Genomic DNA, 18,198 nt, shown 5'->3' on the forward strand with positions numbered 1-18,198 from the left:
TTCACCCAAACGTTTGAATTGTTTACCATTATGTAAATGGATTTATCATTTGTTTAGGTTTTAAAGCAGCATAATAATCAAATAAAATAATAAGAACAATAATAGTAATAGTAAAAGTACTAGTACAGCTAATGCCACTAAAAAGGTTATTTATCTGAACTTTTTCATTGTTTATTATTATATAAGTGGCTTATTTTTTGCAATTTATTTTAAACCAACATAGAATAAAAAGATTAACTATAATCTATGAAGTACTGTTATTAATATTATTATTATTATTATTATTAACATGAGTTATATACATATTTATTATTGTGTAGTGATATACAATATTCAATATACAAATATTAACTGTAACTTTTTACTCTTATGTGTTATATAGCATATGTATTTTATATTGTACAAAATCTGTACATTATATACGTGTTATTTACATGAGAAATTTGTAATAATAAATTATAAAAGTAAAATAAATATATATAAACATAACAAGATATAATATAATATTAATATTAATAATAATAATAGTACTAATGGTGAGTGCACTTCTTTGTTATTATTATTGTAAACGTTAATCTTATATAAATGATTTATTATTGTGCACTGCTGTGATTTGTTATTTATTATTATATTATTAAATAAAACGTCATAATTTCAGAATAAGTTTGCGAAAAACGGCAACGGGAAAGAGGACTGATGTAAAATGACAGAAGCGTCTACTGCGATCCAAATGGGGAGAAAAATGAATTGAAATCATGAATGAGAATTGAAAAGACAGTAAAACGAATGAAGACAGTGACCTCTGACTGTGGGAGGGCACTGATCTTATTTAAAAGCAGTGCTGATAAGTGTGTGATATCTGGGCTGTGGTCTGTGGTGATGACGGGGTAAAGGATGGAGCGTAGCTGTATCTGTAACAGGCTGCTGATATTACTGTCTTCTGTGTAAATGGGCCACGCTGGCCAGGGCCGTAAATCCGCTGGTAACTGTGGACGTCGTGTGCTGACCGCTGTTCCACTCACTTATCAGCACCATGATAAACGCTGCGCCTAATATACTGCCGAATGACATCGTCACTGTGAGACGTATAGAAAGAGTAAACTCATATCCTCCCAGCAGGAGGGAACAGGTGCTGTGTGTGTGTGTGTGTGTGTGTGTGTGTGTGTGTGTGTGTGTGTGTGTGTGTGTGTGTGGTGGGGGGGGGCTTATAAATGAAATCTGCTCTGCTCCAGTATTGTGGATGTGCCTGAAGCCTTCTGTAGCTCGATTTATCTCTGAATAATTTCCTACAATAATCCTTGTGCCCTAATCTATGGCTTTGTAAACATTGCTGAGCGTCCGTACTGCAGTGATGTAGCAGCAGAGCTGTTAAAGCCAGAGTTTGACAGAAAACTTCATTTCCCTCATATCCCCAAGTGTTGAGCCAAGATAAGTTGGGTGTGTGAAGTTTAATTGTGCCGACTGCCTGCCTGAATAATCACACTTGTCTCAAACTGTGTGGAATTGTAATAGTAAACTGTAAAATCTACTCGCTTATGCGGTTTCAGATGCTGCATGCCACGCTGTTGTCTGTCAAAGTGGACGTCAGTGTGTTAGCATTGCTAAAAACAGTAGCGGCAGCCAAAGTGCCTTTTAGCAGCAGCTCGAAAAGCTACTTGGAGAACGGTGGTGGAATATCGTAGTACGTCCAGCCTGCATCAGCACAGGAACCGAGGTGTGTTAGACTCTCCTCTGTTTGTTCGAAACTGAAATGCTGAAGCTCCAAAGCAAGTGGTCCGATCACAAAGCAGTGCAGATGCTAACAACAGAGTAACAGAATGGACTAAAGAACGAAGAAGATTGCTTTCCTCAAAAGTATGCTTAGATATAATCATTATTAGCTGCACTGTATAGACAAAAGTATGCGGACACCCCCTAATGATCGCGTTCAGACGTTTCAGCCACACCTCTTGCTAACAGGTATCAAGCACATGGCCATATAGTCTACATAATGCCTTAAAACGTGGCACTGACATAGGATGCCATCTTTGCCACAAGTCAGCTTGTGAAACTTCTGCCTTGCTAGATCTGCCCCAGTCAACTGTAAGTGCTATTAATGTAAAATGCAAGCATCTAGGAACGACAATAGCTCAGCCCTGCAAACTCACTGAGCACATAGCAGGTACAAATGGCCTATCTTCTGTTGCATCACTCACTGCAGTTCCAGACTGCCTCTACAAGACACACCAGCTTGAGAAAAGTGCATCTCAAGCTTCTTGAAATCCTCGACCAGAGTCTCTTCTGAGTCTTGGTTCCTCTCAAGGTTTTTTCCTCTTGCTCTAAGGGAGGGTTTCCTTGCCATTGGTTTGCTCATGGGGGCTTGGGCCTAGATTGTTCTGTAAAGCTGCTTTGCGACAATGCCTGTTGTAAAAAGTACCATATGAATAAACTTTGACTTGACTTGTTTCAATGTCTAAGTAGCTGTACAAAAGCCTAAGATCACTATGCGCAATTCCAAATGTCTGCGAGAGTGGTGTAAAGCACCCCACCGCTGTAGAGTAGTGGAAGTAGTGGAGTAGAGGAAATGTGTGTGGGAGTCTGATGGACAAATCTAGGTTTGGTGGGTGCCAGTAGAACGCTATGTACAACAATGCGCAGTTCCAACAGTAAAGTTTGGTGGAGGAGGGATAATGGGCTGGGTCTGTTTTTCAGGGATTGGTTTTAGTTCCAGTGAAGGGCAGTATGAGTGCATCATAATTGTGATAGAGTGTATAAAGTGAGCTCTATAATGACATGGTCTGACGAGTTTGGTGTGGAGGAACTCCAGTGGCCTTTGGGACGAATTGGAATGCTTTCTTTGACTAAATGGGCACAAATTCCCTCCAGAAGGGTGGAAGACTGGCATAGACGCAAAGAGAAGGAGGGGGACAGCTCCATATTAATGCCCAAGCTCAAATGGTGTAATGGTCATGTGTGGGCCAAATAATGCGGTGTACATTACCCCTATAGCTTCAGTACGAACCGTACGAAGTGAACATCTTCGCTGATCGACTACATTTAGAGGAAAACTGTGTAAATTCCATTTTTCGCTAACGTCATCCTTTAAAATCCAGAGTACGATATGAAGACCAGGGCTACGCTTGCATCACCAAGTCCTCTGATCCAGCTATGAGCCTGCTCTAATACCCTGCTACATGGTATTATCAGGGACAGCTGGGATTTGAAATAAATTATATGCTGCTGCTGCCTGATAGTTTAAAAATGCTAGTGTTTTTTTTTTGGCATAATATAAAGAAGTAGGCCAAAGGCTTGTGTTTAAGTGGAGAAAGTGACCATAAAAGCAGCAACACCACTTAAAAAGGGGGAGAGTTTTTACTGTACGGTCAGTAGCTCCATATCCTGATATCTGGTGCTGCCGGAATGCTGCCCAAGACTGTTTCACTTATGTAAACACACATACAGATGGTATGCGGTGGTTACACTGTTGTTTGCTTAACATCATAATCTAAAGTGTGGTAGATAGATATAGAGGTAGAGAGAGAGAGAGAGACCATTGCATCAAATGTTAGCCTTTTTACAGGAATGTAACTGCATAACTGTCTAATACAAATGACACAGTTAGTGGGAAAGAATGAGAGAGAACTACAGAGAGCAATGAGAGGCTAAGGCCGAGCTATTAGGGGGCCGGAGGCAATTCCAGTATATTATTTCCTCTGCCTAATACTCTGTGTGCATCTTTGAGAACCTTAGCTGTTGGTGAGTTTGCACAACGTCGTTCGCTCAACTTTGTCGCTTATCTGAGATTCCTCAGACTTATATTTTGAAATTAAACACCTGTATCTACATCCTCATCCTGTACCATCGTTTAATGAGATGTTTTTGACAGATATTGCTTTCCCTCGATGATGGCAGTCAGTCTAGGCCCACAGGCAGCAAAGCAGCCCCAAATCACGATACTCCCTCCACCATGCTTCACTGTTGGGATGATGTTTTCATCTTGGTATGAAGGACTCTTTTTATACCATATGTCATCCTGCGTGCTGTTCCCGAACAGTTCGCCCATAGTTTCATCAGTCCACAAAACCACCGTAGTGCATTCTGATTGTGTAGGTGCTCTTTCGCAAACCTTGTCAGAGAACATAATCAGATGTTCTTTGGCAGAAAAATATACTAAATGTATTTTGGTACTATATTAGCCTAATAATGGCCAATAAATGTAAAATATTCATCTTTAAATAAAAAAATATTGATACGCAGGCCTAGGGCTGAATGATTTGGAGAAAATATCTAATTGGAATTTCTCTGATCAATATTGCGATTACGATTAAATGCAATCATTTTCTGAATTAGGAATGAATTCCCAGGCCTGTTTTTGGCAAAGAGGACCAGAATATAATTTTTTTCAACCATGAAGCTTGAACATTGATTGTGCCAGACTACCACTTGGCCTAGCTGTGATGTCACATGTCTAAATGTACAGACGGGTCATCAGCTGTGTACAGCTCTGCTGATAATGCAGATGAAATGAAATGTCAACAACTATGTCAACTAAGTTTTAACTGGAAGAAATGTAGTATAATTTAACGTGTTATGTTATAAAGATTGCAGCTGCTGTGATTTAAATATTGCGCCCTTTTAAATTGCGATTTTGATTTAAAAACAATTCATCTTTCCGCTCCACTCGGGCCTCCAAAATATTGCGATATTGTAGTGTATCCACATTTTCCTCTCAGTCTTAGCCTACAATATCAGAAGCCGTATAATTGCCCGAGGTTTAGGCATGCAGTTAGCCTCCATGCTGACTGGTGGGGGGATGTCGGAGGGCTTGTATTTGTTTCTGAAGATGCATTTCTGCCTTAAATACCTGCAGTGTAGCACCTGCCCAGACTGCAGTCCAGGTCTGAATGTAATCACAGTGCTGGAACAGGACATGCACACCCTGAGGCAATGGAGTATTCAAATGAGAGAGAGAGAGAGAGAGAGAGAGAAAGAGAGAGAGAGAGAGAGAGAGAGAGAGAGAGAGAGAGAGAGAGAGAGAGAGGAGAGAGAGAGAGAAAGAGAGAGAGAGAGAGAGAGAGAGAGAGCATGCTTAGATTTTGCATCAGCAATCAAATGACATCATGCATTCAGAGTCTATATCGTTGTAACACACAGCCATAAACAGATTGTTGCTTTTATAAAACCAATCAGATTGTAGAACTGTTTTATAACATAACATAACACAAACTATAATAAAATAAGTTATAATACCGTAAGAAAACCTCGTGTCTCCATTTTTGTCGTTTCTCAGTTTTTGACATAATTTGGAAATACCTGTTGGCTTTTACATTATGTGTAAATTTCACAATGAATGCACCAAAAGAAGCGGCTCAAAAGGACTCGGAAAAAATTCTGGTTCCATTGACTTACATTAAAAGTGAAGTTGTTTTTTTCCTTCTCCTGTGAAGTCACTATTTTAGAGATACGAGGTTTTCTTCCGACAACAGTGATATATTACTATGTAATTAATACTATTATATATATATAATAATTTAGTATTTAACTACTCCAAACTATTCAGTAACTACTATAACTAATTCACTTTTAGAAGCTAAATCACTTCAATTGATTTAGTAGCTAAAATGAAATATTCAATAAGTAGTATGGATTATTTAGTATCTGTTGCTCCAAAACTACTAAAATGATTCAGTATCTACTACAGTGGCAAGAAAGGTTTTCTGCGTTAATTGTGGACATTAAATGTGATCTGCTCTTCATAACAGTTGTATAGACAAACAAGACTACTAAAGCTAATGACACTCAAGCAATTATAATCTTTCATGTCTTTATTATATTAATTACACTTTCACAGCGCTGGTGGAAAAAGTCAGTGAGCTCTTGGATGTAATAACTGGTCAAGCCATAATATTGGCAGCAGTAACCTCATGCAAACGATTCTGGTAGCTGTGGATCACATGCAGGAGGAACGCTGGACCATTCGTCCTCACAGTACTGCTTCAGCTGAGCCGTGTTCTTCTCTTCAGACGTCTGGTATGAATGGCTCTATTGAGGTCCACGGCATCTCTTTTGGGTTAAGGACTGGGCTCTGACTGGGCCGCTCCAAAAGGTGGATTTTGTGTTTTGGAAGCCATTCAGTATTAGATTTACTTCTGTGTTTAGGATCATTGCTGCATAACCCAGCTTCTATTGAGCCTCAGCCAACAGACAGCCACTGTGACATGATCCTGTAAGATACCGTGATAAACACTGCAGTCTGTCCAGGCCCAAAGGCAGCAAAGCAGCCCCAAATCATGATGCTCCCTCCACCGTTCTTCACTGTTGGGATGATGTTTTATGTTGGTGTGCCGTGACCTTTTTATGTCATATGCAACGCTATGTGTTCTTCATAAATGATCCAGTAACTGCTCCACCTAATTCAGTAACTTATTCAGTATCTACCAATGTGTAAGTACACATACACGGCCAAAAGTGTTCACTCACCCATCCAAATCACTGAATTCAGGTGTTCCAATCACTTCCACGGCCACAGGTGTATAAAGCCGAGCCCCTAGGCCTGCAGACTGCTTCTACAGACATTAGTGAAAGAATGGGTCGCTCTCAGGAGCTCAGTGAGTTCCAGCGTGGTACCGTGATCGGACTCCACCTGGGCAACAAGTCCAGTCGTGAAATTTCCTCACTACTAAATGTTCCACGGTCAACTGTCAGTGGGATTATAACAAAGTGGAAGTGATTGGGAACGACAGCAACTCAGCCACGAAGTTGTCGGCCACGTAAAATGACAGGGCGGGGTCAGCGGATGCTGAGGGGCATAGTGCGCAGAGGTCACCGACTTTCTGCAGAGTCAATCACTACAGACCTCCTAACTTCATGTGGCCTTCAGATCAGCTCAAGAACAGCGTAGAGAGCTTCATGGAATGGGTTTCCATGACCGAGCAGGCAGCTGCATCCAAGGCTTATTCTCATTACCTCATGTCCAGAATGAGTGCTGTGTCGGTGCTGCACTGTCCTGTCTGTCTACAGTGTCTAATGTCTGTTTAATTTATCGTATTTATTGTTTCTAGCTTAATTTTTTGCACACGATGTTTGCACGTTCACACTTTGCACTGTTTGTTCCTTGTGGCACCGTGTTGTTCCTGGAGGAACGTAATTTCCCTCCACTGTGTACTTGTACATAGATGGAATGACAATGAAAGCCTCTTGACTTGACTTGACTTACATCACCAAGTGCAATGCAAAGTGTTGAATGCAGTGGTGTAAAGCGCCGCCACTGGACTCTAGAGCAGTGGAGACGTGTTCTCTCAAGTGACAAATCACGCTTCTCCGTCTGGCAATCCGATAGATGAGTCTGGGTTTGGCGGTTGCCAGGAGACGGTACTTGTCTGACTATATTGTGCCGAGTGTAAAGTTTGGTGGAGGGGGGATCATGGTTTGGGGTTGTTTTTCAGGAGTTGGGCTCGGCCCCTCAGTTTCAGTGAAAGGAGCTCTTAATGCTTCAGCACCAAGAGATTTTGGACAATTTCATGCTCCCAACTTTGTGGGAACAGTTTGGGGAGTTTGGCCCCTTCCTGTTCCAACATGATTGCGCACTAGTGCACAAAGCAGGTCCATAAAGACACGGATGAGCCAGTTTGGCATGGAAGAACTTGACTGGCCTGCACAGAGTCCTGACCTCAACCTGATAGAACACCTTTGGGATGAATTAGAGTGGAGACTGTGAGCCAGGCCTTCCCATCCAACATCAGTGTCTGACCTCACAAATATGCTTCTGGAAGAACGGTCAGAAATTCCTGCAGATTCACTCACACTCCTAAACCTTATGGAAAGCCTTCCCAGAAGAGTTGAAGCTGTTATAGCTGCAGAGTTTGGGCCGACATCATATTAAACCCTATGGATTAAGAATGGGATGTCACTCAAGTTCATATGCATGTGAAGGCAGATGAACGAATATAGGCAATATAGTGTACTTATGAGAACGGGGAACTGGAGTGTTGACCCACATACAGACCCTTTTTTCAGTTTAACAGGTATCGAGTTAATGAGAATTGTGTTATAGCATTTACTTCTATATAATGTAGCTTTGAAAATGTGTTAGTATGCCCTATGATTTATCTACAAAACATGCGGTCAGTTATAGTTGTTAGTAGTAGCTGTAGTGGTCTATAGATTTGGTCAGATGTGAGAGAGTAGTGTAGTGAGAATGACCTAGAAAGATATGTTACAGAGACTCTAATACACACTCCTAGAGGACACAGACTGCCCCAAATACTTACAGTGGCATGAATGTGTGTGTGTGTGTGTGTGTGTGTGTGTGTGTGTGTGTGTGTGTGTGTGTGTGTGTGTGTGTGTGTGTGTGTGTGTGTGTATCAGGCTGCCTTTTTTTACGGGCTGTGAAAGCGACTCCAGCAAAGCTGATTACATTAAAAGAGTGTTTCGAGGACGCAGAGACTCAATCTGTGGCTACTTCACACACACACACACACACACACACACACACACACGTTAATATATAAAGAATTAGATATCATGACAGTATGAAGGGCTGTGTTCCAAAATGCAATAAAGACCATTTTCAAAATGTGTGGAGCAAATAACTACACACACACACACACACACACACACAATATACTATATACACTGATCAGACCTAACATCATGACCACCTCCTTGTTTCTATGCTCACTGTCCACTTTATCAGCTCCACTTACTGTATAGCTGGTCTTTGTAGTTCTACAGTTACAGACTGTAGTCCATCTGTTTCTCTGATACTCTGTTACCCTGTTCTTCAGTGGTCAGGACCCCCATGGACCCTAACAGAGCAGGTATTATTTGGGTGGTGGATCATTCTCAGCACTGCAGTAACACTGACGTGGTGGTGGTGTGTTAGTGTGTGTTGTGCTGGTCTGAGTGGATCAGACACAGCAGTGCTGCTGGAGTTTTTAAACACTGTGTCCACTCACTGTCCACTCTATTAGACACTCCTACCTTGCCAGTCCACCTTGTAGATGTGAAGTCAGAGACGACAGCTCATCTGCTGCTGCACAGTTTGTGTTGCTCATCCTCACGTCAGTGTTACTGCAGTACTGAGAGTGATCCGCCACCCAAATAGTACCTGCTCCGTGAGGGTCCATGGGGGTCCTGACAACTGAAGAACAGGGTAACAGAGTATCAGAGAAACAGATGGACTACAGTCTGTAACTGTAGAACTACAAAGTGCACCTATATAGTAAGTAGAGCTGAGAACAGTCCTGGTGTACATACACACATACACTGTTCAACTTCTCCGGCACAGTTGGCTGCTCGAGACTGTGCAGTGTTTACATAGCTGATGAGAGAGGGAACATGTTTTTCTGAGCTTGGCATGCTTTCTGTTAGTGGAAGTGGCATTGTGTTGAATCAGAATAGCAAACATGCTGCTGAGCAGAGCCTGCATGCCTTTCTGTTGAACGGAAAGTACTGAGTACTGTAGAATTCTCAGCACAGAATAAACGTGTTTAATCCTTTCTTTTTGATTACAAAGTACTTAAGGGTATAAATCAGTGATGAACCATGACTATTGGAGCACTGTGAGTACAGGAGCTAGGCCTCCAGTTCAGGCCAAAAGTTCGATCTATTCAAGCAATGAGAAACAAACGCCTGCGCTTTCATCTCCTGAAGCAGTTCATGGTGCGTTTTGAGGTGTGTTTTGGATCATTGTCCTGTTGTACTTTTCAGCGTCGGTTTCTTGACTGATTGTATCACATTTGCTTTGGGAGGTCTGTCTATCTATGCATTGTTCACTGTAGCACTGGCTGCCACAAGCCACACAGCGTAACAGATCACATCCATGGTGGTTAGTGTAGTGGTTAACACCTTTGCCTTCTACGCTGTAGACTGGGGTTCAATCCCCGACCAGGGCAAGCGCCCTACACTATACCAATAAGAGTCCTTGGGCAAGACTCCTAACACCACCTTGGCCTCCCTGTGTAAAACGATCAAATTGTAAGTCGCTCTGGATAAGAGCGTCAGCCAAATGCCATAAATGAAATAAATGAATGACAGCGCTGATGATCTGGTAGTATGAGAGGAGAAGCCAGTGAATCTGTAGCGTGTTAGCATCTTAATACGTTTCATATTTATGACTCAAAACGTTCACGAGTACTGCCGTGTGAGATGGTCAGAGATTTAGTCAATGAGTGGCTCAACAGCCAATCAGAGAGCTAGAAGTGGACAAACAGGCACAGAGACAAGCATGTGCACCACCTGAACATCAGAGTGCAGAGGAGCTGCGTGTGAAACACAGGCAAACAAGAGCCGATATCATGTTTAGAAGGTTTGATCCAGATGCCAAACTCTCTCTTTACAATTTTAAGTCCTCATTAAATTGCAAATAGGTCTAGTAAGTTGTTCTGGGATCTGAGGAGTTCTGGGACTTTGAGTGCTTATTCGTGGCCAAAACTCATTACGCCTGTTACTCTCTCTCTTTGCCTTGTCGTCTAGCGTGAGCTCCCTCATGACAAAAAGACGTTACGTTTGTGATGCTCTCTATTTCTAAATGGCAAGCTTACAAACAAGCTGAAACCTCTCACAGAGCAGCACGTGCTCTTCAGCATGCAGAGGGGCTTCAGTGTGCACTATTAGTGAACCTAGCAGTGCAGAATGGAGGATTGGGGCGCAGCCCGTGTGTTTCCTGTGTGAACAGAGTAGCCCTTCTTCCCTCAGCACAAAGCATGCTGGGTAGGCCGCACAGAACGCACACTGTGTGCTCTGTTAGGGAAGGAAATGTAGCTGAATGCTGATTGGTCCATGCACACAGGTGGCCATCGCAGGCTAGTCAAAGAGCACTTGTGCGTGTAGTGTGTGTGTGTGTGTGTGTGTGTGTGTGTGTGTGTGTGTGTGTGTGTGTGTGTGTGTTTTTATACATTCTCAGGACAAAACTGCTCCTGATTCAGATTATATTTAGGTTTTGGAAATTTGTATTACATATAGATTCTTACATTCAGTGCTGTGCATTGCTTCTCTGCCTTTTGGCTAAGATCAAGTGTGGTAGCTGTTCTTATCAGTTTAATATCTGATATGTCATCTATATGAGGACTACATATTAAATAGAACAGGGAGACGGAAGAGGGGCTCGCTTCATCCGCTCCATGCATTGGCCTGGTATTACAGTACCTCCGGGAACGGTGCACCTCCTCTGGCATCCTGGTGGCGTAGCGGTAATGTCACGGACCGTCGATCCGTACAGCGGCGGTTCGAGCCCAGCTTGGGGGACACCCTATCATGAGCTGGAGGTTAGGGAACTGGCCCTGTGACCGGAAGGTTGCCGGTTCGATTCCCAGTGCCGACAGTCCATGAATGAGGTGTCCTTGAGCAAGAAACCTAACCCCTAGGTGTGTCCCCTAGTGTGTGTGTGCTCACTAGTGTGTATGTGCTGTTTCACTTCACGGATGGGTTAAATGCAGAGGTGAAATTTCCCCGTTTGTCAGAGACCACCCTTCATTTAATTAGTTACCATTCAAAACAGCCATCAAGTACAAGTTAATGTTTTTTTAATGTCAAAAATTTACACAGAAGCCTCAGCAACTTTAATATTTCATATGTTACAATCCCACTAACAAACACATTCAGTGACGTTGAGGTCTGGACTCAGGCTGGGGTGGTCAGTCCATTGTTCGGCTTCTTTTGTTCAATGTGTCCATCTCATTTTCTCAGCGAGGTTCTTCTCACAGTGGAAGGATGGACAGAAACAACCGTGGATGTTTTCAGATCTGAAGCAGCTGGATTTTCTTCTCTCTGTGAAAGATGAAAGTGCTGTTTATCGGATGGGGCAGTTGTGGTGTCTACCAGGTCTTCCAGGTGGTTGTTAGGAGCCCCATTTTCTCTGTGGCTTTTAATCACTGCAGCCTGAATGTGGAGAATGATGATGAAAGGACAGCTTCAGAGTCAGAACAGTCTGATGTGATGTCTTCATTGTGGAACCGAAATGTTTATCCATTAAGCCTGGGGTGTGTCAGAAACACACACACACACACACACACACACACACACACACACACACACACTATGAGGGTTTTGGGCATGAGTGTTTTTGGGTGTGTGTGTGTGTGTGTTTGTGTGTGTGAAGCAGTCTGGCAAAGTGTTGCTCTGGCTTCCTTCACTCCCCCAGTGCATTCATCTGAACCAGGCAGCTGGCAGCTCCTGCCAGGCTTCAGCCATGAGGAGAGTCTACAGGACAGACTGTGTTTTGGGATTTATTGCACACAACTCTACCTGTTTACTGCACTCTCACTGTAATCTGCCCTCACTGCAAAACACCTGCTCACAGCCACACACCCATCTTCTTCTCTTCTCTTCTCTTCTCTTCTCTTCTCTTCTCTTCTCTTCTCTTCTCTTCTCTACTCTTCTCTTCTCTTCTCTTCTCTTCTCTTCTCTTCTCTTCTCTTCTCTTCTCTTCTCCTCTCCTCTCTTCTCTTCTCTTCTCTTCTCTTCTCTTCTCCTCTCCTCTCTTCTCTTCTCCTCTCCTCTCCTCTCTTCTCTTCTCTTCTCTTCTCTCTTCTCTTCTCTTCTCTTCTCCTCTCTTCTCTTCTCTTCTCTTCTCTTCTCTTCTCTTCTCTTCTCTTCTCTTCTCCTCTCTTCTGTATTCTTCTCCTCTCTTCTCTTCTCTTTTTTTCTCTCTTCTCTTCTCTTCTCTTCTCTTTTCTTCTCTCTTCTCCTCTCTTCTCTTCTCTTCTGTTTTCTTCTCCTCTCTTCTCTTCTCTTCTCTTCTCCTCTCTTCTCTTCTCTCTTCTCTTCTCTTCTCTTCTCTTCTCATCTTTTTATCTCTTCTCTTCTTTTTCTTTCCCTTTTCTATTCTCCTCTGTTCTCTTTTTTTGTCTTGTTTTCTTTTCTCCTATCTTCTCCTCTTTTATCTTCTTCTTTCATTGTCTCTTCTTTTTTCTCTTTCAGTCTTCTTTTCTGTTTGCTTTGCTTCTTTTTTCTTTTTCTCTTCTCTTCTCTTTTCTTTCTTTTCTCTTCTCTTCCATTTTTTTCTTATCTTTTCCTCTTCTCTTTTCTTCTCTTCTTCTTTTCTCTTCTTTTTTCTCTTCTTTTCTTTTCTCCTATCTTCTCCTCTTTTATCTTCTTCTTTTGTCTTCTCTTCTTTTTCTCTTCCCCTCTTTTCTTCTTATCTGTTCGCGTTTCTTCTTTTTTCCCTTTTTCTCTTTTCTTTCTTTTCCCTTCCCTTTTTCTCTTTTTCTCCTCTGTTCTCTTCTACTCTTCTCATCTCTTCTTCTTGTATGCTCTCCATTTTCTCACCACTTTCCTTCTCTCTTTTTTCTTCCCTTTTTCTGCCCTGCTCTGTTCTTCTCTTTATTAGTGGGCTGGCTCTGTTTCATTTCCGCTCCAGTGGTGCGGTGAGTATAAGGGGATTGTGAATGCAGGCTGTGACAAGGCTTTTATTCCAGATCCATAGCTGCTCTGGAGCTTTCCTAAATCTACTTTAGAATGGAGTGTGAAACCTGTTTCTGGCAGGGCTGCGCTCTCTGCTCACTGTTCAAGTCCTTCTTCAGTGGGCTGCAGGTTTCGCTTGGCTCTCCAGGTTCAGAGTGAGTGACATTTTGTGGATTATGTTATGGTTATTAGTTATTAGACGTCTTATAAGGAGAAGCTACAGTGTCTGCTGAGCTACAGCTGATAAGAACATCAGTTCATTTGTCTGTAATTCTGTAATTACTAGTTGTAATATGTTAGCAGTATTGCAAATACACACACACACACACACACACACACACATTTTCTAAGCCACTTCTCCCTCAGGGTCGTGGTGGGGAGTGCTGGAGCGGTCATCGGGCAGAAGGCAGGATACACCCTGGACAGGTAGCCAGTCCATCGCAGGGCAGACAGACATACACAATAATTTAAAAACTCCAGCAGGCACTGCTGTGTCTGGTCCACTCGCACCAGCACAACGCACCACCACGTCAGTGTTACTGCAGTGCTCAGAATGATCCTCCATCCAAATAGTACCTGCTCTGTGGTGGTTCTGTGGGGGTCCTGACCACTGAAGAACAGGGTCACAAAGTATGCAAAGAGTCTGTAACTGTAGAACTACAAAGTGCTCCTATATGGTCAGTGGAGCTGATAAAATGGACAATGAGCGTAGAAACAAGGAGTCAAACACACTTTAGGATGAAGTGGTATCTTAAGTATCCCTATTACTCACATAATTAAATAAATAATCAAACAAACCGTTTTGTTTCCCCCCGGTTTAGTGGTGGAGACAGATATTGCACAGCCCTCCATCCATCACTCTAACCGTCTGTCTATCACTCTCTCTCTCTCCAGTGTGAGAATGAGGCTCGGTCTGTTAGCAGCCTGTAATGGAGTCTTTATTTGCGTTGAGCTGCTGATTAAAGGATGATTAAAAGATGAACGCTCTTGTTCTGCTCCTGCTCCCTCTACAATCCCTCTCTTTCTCCCCTTTAATGAAGCTTTAAATGGCTCATATCCGAGAGAACCAAATTGTCCTAGCTTTTTTGAATTAGGAGAGTTTCTCGTGGTGTGAAAATGTGCCGTTCGCTTCTCTGTCCATACGGTTAAATACAAAAATGGCCCAAATTCATTGCTTTTCTGGTGCCACAGAAGCCGACCCATTTACACATATCTAACTAGTTAGCCTACAGCAGTTTAGCCTCCCCATTCATTTTCAAGAAATGATTCAACCTGGACTGCTGTGTGAATCAAGCACTATGCAAGACAGCCAATCACAACAGAGCTCATTTGCATATATATATATATATATATATATATATATATATATATATATATATATATATATATATATATATATATATGGCGAACACAGCCTGTTTAATTGTGATGGATGAAATGAAAAATTGTTTTGATACATACAACAAGACCTGTCCAGGGTGTTTCCTGCCCTCCGCGCAATGACCGCTGGGATAGGCTTCAGCCTCCCCCACCCCATGACCCAGAAGGATAAGCGGCTCATATATCTAAACAATAAATTTACAGGAGAAGGAAAAACTTACTTTACTTTCAATGTAAGTCAATGGAACCAGACGTCTTTTCAAATCATTTTGGGCCGTTTCTTTTGGTCTATTCATCATAAAAGTGATGCACAATGCAAATTTAGAAATTGTGAAGCATATATATATATATATATATATATATATATATATATATATATATACATATATAAAACATTGGCATCATTCCAACCATCATCTAACCTTATAAAACAAATAAATGAGATGCTCTAGTTTCACACAGCAATTACGTCACCGATGACCAGCGGTTACTTGCTTTAGCCGTCCGAGTCGCCTCAGCATTTCTGAGCGCTGGTCTGCTTCCTGAAACACAGACAGCTAAATAGAATATAAACTAGAGGCTAGTTGTGCACTTTGGTGGCAAGAAAGCGAATAAAATACCACAGAAAATCGTAATAACTTACATTTGAAGGCGACTTCCTGCCTGCTGGACTGCTGGCCGCACCTCTACCACCCACCATCTTCATGTAAAAGGTGCTCTGCATTGCATTGTGGGTCTGCCCTAGCAGCTGAGGAAACAGCCTATATAAGATTCCTTAGATTGGGGGAAGTCATGGGAGATTAGGGAACCAGCCTCGTGAGCAGAAGGTCGCCGGTTCGATCCCCAGAGCTGACAGCACATGACTGAGGTGTCCTTGAGCAAGACACCTAACCCCCAACTGCTCCCTGGGCGCTGCGGATTGGGCTGCCCACCGCTCTGGACAAGTGTGCTCACTGCCCCCCTAGTATGTGTGTGCTCACTAGTGTGTATGTGGTGTTTCACTTCAGGGATATGTTAAATGCGTAGGTGAAATTTCCCCGTTGTGGGACTAATAAGGGTCTAATCTAATCCTCTGTAGGCAGCATATTTGAGGCATCTGAGAACTGAGACAGGAGTCAGGAGCTGGCGTATTGTGTAGAAAGCTCACAGGGTTTTGAGACAAATCCGTTATGTGGCTTTGCATTTGGCATTAGTTTGCCGTGTGTGGTTTTCTGGAGTGAGCCATAGACGTACAATGTATAAGAAATGACCAGTTCTAAATAAATCCTCAGAATTGTTTACAATGGTGGTGATAGGAACCAGACGTCCACCCTTAAAAGCTCCCTCACAGAAAGTGATTACACTAAGCGCTTATGAATATGTTGATGACTGAGACAATTGTTTTATGCTTTATTCATTTATTCATAGCAGTTTTTCATTCTATCCACACTTACAATGTAGCACATCTATATCACACGGCTTCTGAGCTTTTGGCCTGTCTTGCAGGTTACAAAGAGAGTGATGTTCACTGGGCTGGACTGCTCCCAGAGGTCAAGCAGTAGACACTTATGCATTCTTGGTGATCAAAGCTGCTTTGTGTACTTTCTCAGCCCTGCATGCCTAAACAGGAAGCGGTGTGTGATGTGATTTCCTGGCACTGCCCTTAAGAAGCACTTCGAGCTGAATTCCCATTGGATTCTCCTCATGCAGACCTACAGCCAAATATACCGAATTGGTCAGAGTTAAAAACACAAAAGCACATTTGGGATTTTAGACTAAAATCCTTTTGCTTTGAGTGACCCTGTACACTAATTATGTTTATCAGAATATCTTATTTTATTATATTTATTTAATGTAAAATTTTATTGGAATAAATGTTTGAACATTCAGTTACTAGCAGAACAATCATAACATTACTTTACTAAATGTTGTCGTGATGGGTCATTCTCAGCACTGCAGTAACACTGAAGTGGGAGTGGTGAATTAGTGTGTGTTGCGCTCGTCTGAGTGGATCAGACAGCGTCCTGTGGGCAGCGTCCTGTGACCACTGATGAAGGACTAGAGGATGAACTGTGCAGCAGATGAGCTGTCGTCTCTGACTTTACATCTAAAAGGTGGACTGACAAGGTAGGACTGTCTAATAGAGTGGACAGTGAGCGGACACAGTGTTTAAAAACTAGCAGCACTGCTGTGTCTGATCCACTCGCACCAGCACAACACATGCTAACACAACACCACATTAGTGTTACTGCAGTGCTGAGAATGAACCACCACCCAAATAGTACCTGCTCTGTGAGGGTCCATATTTATATTTATTTAGTTACAATTTTGTTGGAATATCAACCAACTATCCGTATTCAACTAAATATCAACTAATTGTCAACAAGCATGTAAGTAGGTCCCTGTTTCTTTTCATGTGTGCTACATAATATCACAGCTGATCATTTCTACCATATTACCTGACACCTTACTGAAAATCTACATATACCAATTGGACTAGCAAAGCTTTGATAGCAGAACAAGTTGGAAGTCTATAGAATATCTACTAAACATCTGCAGCTACAGACTGGACTATCCAAATAAAGTGAAAGCTTAAATGGACATGTTGATAGTCTATAGAATATCTACTACATGTCTACAGCTATAGACTGGACTATCCAAATAAAGTGAAAGCTTAAATGGACAAGTTGGTAGTCTATAGAATATCTACTAAACATCTGCAGCTACAGACTGGACTATACAAATAAAGTGAAAGCTTAAATGGACAAGTTGATAGTCTATAGAATATATACTAAACATCTGCAGCTACAGACTGGACTATCCAAATAAAGTGAAAGCTTAAATGGACAAGTTGATAGTCTATAGAATATCTACTAAACATCTGCAGCTACAGACTGGACTATACAAATAAAGTGAAAGCTTAAATGGACAAGTTGGTAGTCTAATATCTACTAAACATCTACAGCTACAGACTGGACTATACAAATAAAGTGAAAGCTTAAATGGACAAGTTGATAGTCTATAGAATATCTACTAAACATCTGCAGCTACAGACTGGACTATCCAAATAAGCAACATGTAGTCTATTGTTTGACTTAATGATGTGTATGTCAAAACATAGATAAAGATCTATTCGCATGTTGTTGAGAATCAATTGATAACCTGGTTGATGACTGTCAGCTGACAGGTTGGTGACAATCTGTAGATCATTTGTTGATTATTCATAGGATGTGTGAAAGCTGACTATCCATTTTGTATATTGCTGTTTACATGTTTGATGGCTGTAGTGATGCTGCGGTGTTTGAGCTACAGAGAGGTGTTACTTGTTAGACCCCCTCGTCCAATTTTATGACCAGCTATCACTGCCGCCTAGAGAACCCCAAGACAGAGTGTCATTGTCAAGACTTGTGTGTGTGTGTGTGCTAAAGGAAGAGATGAAGAGTGACAGACTGAGAG

At 42.0% G+C, this 18,198-nt stretch overlaps 1 protein-coding gene and 1 non-coding gene across 4 annotated transcripts in view; both read left to right on the forward strand.

The window, feature by feature from the left end:
• The window catches only part of itsn2a (intersectin 2a), a 79,969-nt gene that overhangs the window by 1,745 nt on the left and 60,026 nt on the right, over positions 1–18,198 (forward strand). The window lies entirely within an intron of this gene.
• LOC119263323 lies at positions 10,967–11,149 on the forward strand. The gene has a single exon (XR_005130243.1). It is a non-coding gene; the product is annotated as a U2 spliceosomal RNA (small nuclear RNA).

The sequence above is a fragment of the Pygocentrus nattereri genome, chromosome 4 (assembly GCF_015220715.1).
Source record: "Pygocentrus nattereri isolate fPygNat1 chromosome 4, fPygNat1.pri, whole genome shotgun sequence".
NCBI lineage: Eukaryota > Metazoa > Chordata > Actinopteri > Characiformes > Serrasalmidae > Pygocentrus > Pygocentrus nattereri.